General features: G+C 43.8%; 1 protein-coding gene across 2 annotated transcripts in view; it reads left to right on the top strand.

The window, feature by feature from the left end:
* Positions 1-3,342: 3,342 nt before the first annotated feature.
* Zmat1 (zinc finger matrin-type 1) overlaps positions 3,343-6,012 on the top strand; it is a 55,494-nt gene continuing 52,824 nt past the window's right edge. For both annotated transcript variants that reach the window (XM_040744408.1, XM_040744407.1), the window contains exon 1: positions 3,343-3,622. The gene's annotated coding sequence lies outside the window, so the exon portion shown is untranslated. The remainder of the gene's footprint in view (positions 3,623-6,012) is intronic.

Here is a 6,012-nt window from a genome sequence, read left to right as displayed (position 1 = left end):
CTCCTGAATTCCATACCACAGCTTGTGGAAAATGACAGCATCAGTGCTGCCAATTTCATCTCTGAGCAGTGTCCTCGGCAACCTCTCATAAACACATGCTCTCAGGCTGTCACCCTGTCAGCGATTTCTAGTTTTGATAAGTAGATCTTGCGACAGGTTTGAGCAGGACACCTGGCCTCCGGTTCTGTTGTGTAAGCTTTGCTGGCTTCCTGCAGGGAGATGGTGGTCATCCACCTAAATTAATTTTCTGGCACCCAAGAATGGCACATGACTCTCTGGAAGAAAATAAAAGGATTCTGTGAAAAATAAATAAAAAGATAATACACAAAAAGAATATATGAAAGTGGGTGGGGAATGCTTGTTGGTAAGAAAGATTTCAAAGGGAGAGGAAGGGGTAAGAGAAGGATATAGGGTGAAAATAACTAAAATTATTTATATAAATGTATGAAAGTGTTAATAATAAGAATAATAAATCAATCAATAATCAATGAATGGCTGTCTGGGTGTGGTGCCATAGTGTTCTAGAGGCAGACAGATCTCTGTGGGTAGGAGGCCAGCTTGATCTACATAGTGAGTTCCAAGCCAGTTAGCATTACACTCAGTTACTTACGGTTACCAGGGAAGAATGCTGGCAAGAAGTGTGCCAGGAGATATTAAAGGCAAAAAATGAAAATCTGGCAATACCTCCTTCTATAAAGTTAAATGTGTGCTTTCATGGGCTGAGCTGCGGTTTGTCATCAGGCATTATAGACAGAGGGACTGGAGAAAACACTAGTGCTTCAAGGTCACTTTCTTTGTAAAGGCCAAAGTAGAGGGATTTCCTTGTTACCTTGACTCAGGATGACTGGAACTTCCTATTTTTAGGGAAAAAAATGGTGTCATTCTCAACATTCAGTTTGGCGAGAGAAACTCCATTCATTGATCTTGTCTGCTGGAGCCTCCTGCAAGGGTTCAGCCCAAATCAGTGGCTTCCGATCCATATTGCCTAACTAGAGGAAAACACTTGCAAACTTCTGAAAGACAAGAAAGGACACTTGAACAACTGAAAGAGCATATATTCTGGTATGCAGTGATTCCATGTAAATAAGGTACAAGTTCTTCACAAATGATCGCATACATCTAGCACGATTTTAAATAGAGTTCCTTATTTATTTGTTTGTTTGTTTTGGTTGCTCGAGACAGAGTTTCTCTGTGTAACAGCCCTAGCTGTCCTGGAACTAGCCCTATACACCAGGCTGGCCTCGAACTCACAGAGATCTGCCTGCCTCTGCTTCCAGGATTCTTGGATTAAAGCTGTGTGCCACCAGTGCTCATCTAGATCACTTGATTTTAATTTTGAATAAGTAGGAGGAACTCTACTGAATAAAAACAGAGAAGTAGTGCTGGCAGGCATGTCCTGTAGAGGCATGGCACTGAGATAGAGCTCCCGATCCAAGGTACATGCCTCATACATAGGAATTACATGAATTACATAAATGCTAAAAGGATCCACCAAGTGACTCAGGACACTGGGGTATGATGGACTGTTTAATAAATGGTACGGGAACTGTCACTTTAAAAGCATCTGATCCAATCCCAGTTACTTCAGACGCCGAACCAGGTGGATCACAAGTTCAAGACCTGCCTGCCTGTGTTGTGGTATGAGTTAAAAGCCAGTTTGACAGTTTGGGCAACTTAGTGGAACCCTGTTAGAAAACTAAAAGTCAACAGGGTTATAGCTTAGTGGTAGAACACTTTCCTGGGTTTTTAAAATGAGGTCCTACTTTCACTCCCCAGCACCACAAAGTAAAAATTAAACATGAATGTACCTTAGGGTACAGTAATTCACACTTCAATATTTGCCTAAGACAAATAAAAACATATGCCCCAAAATATCCATAGCAAATTTCATCTATAATAGCCCAAACTGGAAATGGGCTAAGTGATAATCAGTAGAAAAAAATCAATAAAGCTACTATGGTCTATTTACACAATGGAATCGAACTCAGAAATGTTTAAAGAGCTAAATGCTGATAGTGCAACAGTATTCCAGCCATGTTGTATATGTCTCAATAGCATTATTCTGAGTTGAAATACACACACACACACACACACACACACACACACACACACACACGGAGAGAGGGGGGGTATGGAGGGCGGGAGGGAGGGAGGGAGAGATGCTGTATGATTCAACTTGTGTGGTATTCTAGACAACTTAAAACAAACTTTATGACAGATCACATGATGTCCTCTAGGGTTGGGAGTAACAAGATGACTGCAAAGAGCAGAAAGAATGCTTTTTCTGGGGATACAAATGGTCTCTTCTTTTGATAAGCAGATAGGCTATAGGGGTGCATGCCTTTGCCAAAACAATGGTATATTTTAAGATTTTAGTATTTCGTGTAAATTATATTTTAAAATAATGTAGTATAACTTGGATGGGCATGTATGAGACCCTAGTCTCTATCTCCAGTACTACAAATAATTGTGTATTCTAATTATCCATGTGTATATGTATACACACATGTATGTTACTATGCCTTAAGATCTAGTAATTTACTCCTACATATTTATATAATACAAATGAAAATGTATCCACAGGAAGCTTTACATAATTTAACAGCCACTTAAAATAACTAATTTGTTTTCTATCCAATAGAGCAATACAGTACTCATAAATATTTTGTGATTATATAATTATAAGGCATAACTAAAATGAACACCTCAGAATCCAGTGTCCAGTTTCATTAAAACCTTTCAATATGTTTCAGTTTCTCCCACATCCCTCAAAGTATCTGTGTTATTCTGAATTTTGTTTCTAGTTTTTTAAAGAGCAGAGGCAAGGACAAAAGATTTTCACCTTCAAAGGCTTTTGGGGTTGCAGAGTTAGCTCAAGGTCAACCTAGGCAACTTAGTGATACCCTGTCTCAAAATAAAATGTAAAGCGTGTGAGTGTGAGTGTGTATGTGTGTGTGTGTGTGTAGCTGGTTCTCTCATTCCATCTTTACGTGAGTTTGAGGGATCAAACTCATGCCATCAGGTTTATATGGAAAGCAGTTTTACCTGGTAAACCATCTCTCTGTTCCCTAGACTTTTACATTTTAATTATGGCATTTCTAGTATAGATTTAGTTGAACATTAATAATAATCCAGGAACTCACTGTAGCCTTTAAGCTAGTTAGAATTTTTTCATTTTATGTTTGAAATACTCAAGTGGGTTGTATAGCAAGGAGAGCTGACAGTGCCTTTGCTAGGGTTCCTGGTAGTATGTACCTGGCATGCAATCCACGGTACCTTGCCGACAAGAAAATTGAGGACCACTGGGTGGCGCAGGGATACCTAAAGGTGCTTGCCTGTAGGAGGGAAAGTGGAACGCTGTGAGAGTCCAGGACTCAGCGCTATGCTTCCCAGACGCCCGGAAGGCCCTAGTGAAGAAACTGCTCGCAAGGATCGAGAGCCTGCGGGAGTTGGGGCTGTTGCCCGAGGCCGCCGAGATGCGGCTAGCGACTGGATGGACGCCACGTGGGGCTACTAGAGGGTGGTTCCGGGAGCACTCGTCCTGGATCATTGCCTTTCTCCATCTGCACACATGCAGGCCAAGCTGGACCACTCGGAGGTGCTGGAGCTGAAGGCGCGCGCGGTGAGTAGCTGTGCCGTGTACCCGCAGGGGAGCAGGCCACTGGAGCCTGCCAGTGGTCTTGAGTGCATTTGCTCAGCCGGCCCAAGCAGCGCTGGCCTCGACTGTCCTGGTGTTGAACACCCTAGGTCCTGCTGGGCGGGCGGTAGCAATAGCTGCTTGCAGTACACGGAGCATTGCTTTCGATCTCCTATTTTCGGGCTAGAGCCGAAAAGGCTACTAAGGGCAAAATCTAAGGAAATCCTTGTCACCTGGTTACATACAGGAGATGTAAGAGTCACATACCAGGCGAACAGACCTCCTTCGCTGCCAAATTCCGGAACCACCTACTCTGGCTATGCCACTGTGTAAGGTCAGCAGATTTTAGGGTCTGCTGGGAAACACCCTGGCTGGACTGGCTGAAGACCCTTGGCCTGATTACAGGAGCTGGTTCGCAGAAGGGGCTCCTGTAATCCCATTTGCCCAACCTCCCAAGGTCCAGGAGTTAAACCACCTCCAACCTGAAAAAAAGCCTAAGAACTAAAGTGAGTCAGGAACCCTGAAGCTGCGTTTGATGCTGGCACTGGGCAGCTCAACTACTGGCCTAACCCAATGTCTAGAGGCCCCGTTGATGACCACCATCAGTGTAAGGCCTTCAGGAGTGTGCATGCCTTCCCAAATTTTAATCATCTATGCTTAAAGTTCAGATGTGGCTAGGTGCAGGATCCTGTCGTACCTCCCTGCTCCCCCGCCCCCCCGCTGCCCCCCCCCCCCCGTCCTCCTTTCCCCACCAGTAAATCGGTTTGGAAGGCAGCCTCTGATGACTGGCCTAGTCTTTATTCATGTTACTGAGGGGTGTGTCTGTGTATTGATGTGTAGTAAACCCCTTTTAGTTGTATATAATTGTATAGAAAGTAATGGATTTTCATTACGGGCTTTTCATACATAGTTTTTGCTGATTCTGTCTCCCCACCCCCTCCAATTCCTTGCCCCCTCCCACTGTCCCTCTCTTCTGCTTTCATATGACATGCATTTTGTTACCCTCTTTTTTCTTTCTTCTACTCACTCCATAAGACCTCTTTTTCTGCTCTTGTGATCTGTTTTCTAGTTTCATCACAGACACACACACACAAACACACACACACACACACACACACACACACACCCTGGAGTAATACATTTATGGACCGTACTGAGGCAGGTGCATAAGAGAATCTTGTAGAGCTATCAAAGCTTCCCACACATGAGCAGACAAGATGGCTCAGCAGGTTAAGAGTGCTTGCTGCCAAAGCCCAGGGCTTGAATGTCATCCCTGAAACCCAGAAGGTGGAAGGAAAAAAAGCCAACTCCTACAAATTGTTCTCTGGCCTCCACTGGACTATGTACTAGTATCCTTGTGGGTAGGGTTAGGTCTCGGCTGTCCTGAACTGAACAGAAGCTTCAATTTGTGACTTAAGCCAGATGGCTAGAGCAGGCCGGTTTATTCTACAGCATTGCTTAGTTACCAGAAAAGAGAAAGGTTTTCCATACAACTTGTTTGCCACACACTTGATTTTGTGTTTTCAGCCAGTTGCCACCAAACATTCCAACTGCATGAAGAATTTCAAATTTACGTTTGAGGAAAAGAAAAGATGGGCATGGTGGCACACACCCATAATCCCAACTTTCAGGATACTGAGCCAGGAAGATGGAGCTTTGGAGACCAGCCTGGGGTACATAAGATGTTTACATCAGCAAGAACCATAGCAATAAAGAGGAAGGGCATGAGGGGAAAGACGACGGGTGTAAAATTTAAGAACATGAACTTAGGCTATTCCAAGCAATGTGTTATGCGGCTTTGGATGGACATGGGTAATTACACAGTCGTCTTCTTTGGTGAACTTTGTTGTTGTTGTTTGTTTTGCTTTGCTTTTCTAACAGGGTCTCTCTGTAGCCCTGGCTGTCCTAGAACTTGCTATGTAGGCCAGGGTGGCCTGGGAACTCACAGAGACCTGGCTGCTCCTGCCTCCCAAATGCTTGATTAAAGGCGTGAACCACCACCACCTGGTTTTCAGGGAGCTTTTGCTTGACTATAGGCTCTTTGCCAAGTGTAATGGCTTTAGGAGTCTCTACCAACTAGTCAATTAGCACTCCAGATACAACTTTTTTCATTGTTTCTAGGTGCCATCCTTCATTCATTCGGAGTTAGCAGGGGGTAGAAGCGAAACAACCAGGGGGAGATAATGCTGCTTCTGATGCCTCCTCTTGTTCCTCACTCTGAGATCCCAACCCAGGATCTCCTGTCTTTGAAAGGGAAGTGAATAAAACTTCTGGGACTACCTTAGTTTGAAAATTCTTGCTTGCTTCTAAGGCAAATTTTGAGATTTGTGATGTTGCTTAGCCTGTTGTAGAAAAAAAAATTAAGTAGACATAAG

This window comes from Mesocricetus auratus, unplaced genomic scaffold, assembly GCF_017639785.1.
Source record: "Mesocricetus auratus isolate SY011 unplaced genomic scaffold, BCM_Maur_2.0 Super-Scaffold_100003, whole genome shotgun sequence".
Taxonomy (NCBI): domain Eukaryota; kingdom Metazoa; phylum Chordata; class Mammalia; order Rodentia; family Cricetidae; genus Mesocricetus; species Mesocricetus auratus.
Note: the sequence above shows the minus strand (reverse complement) of the source record. Positions and strands in the feature narration are given on the sequence as shown.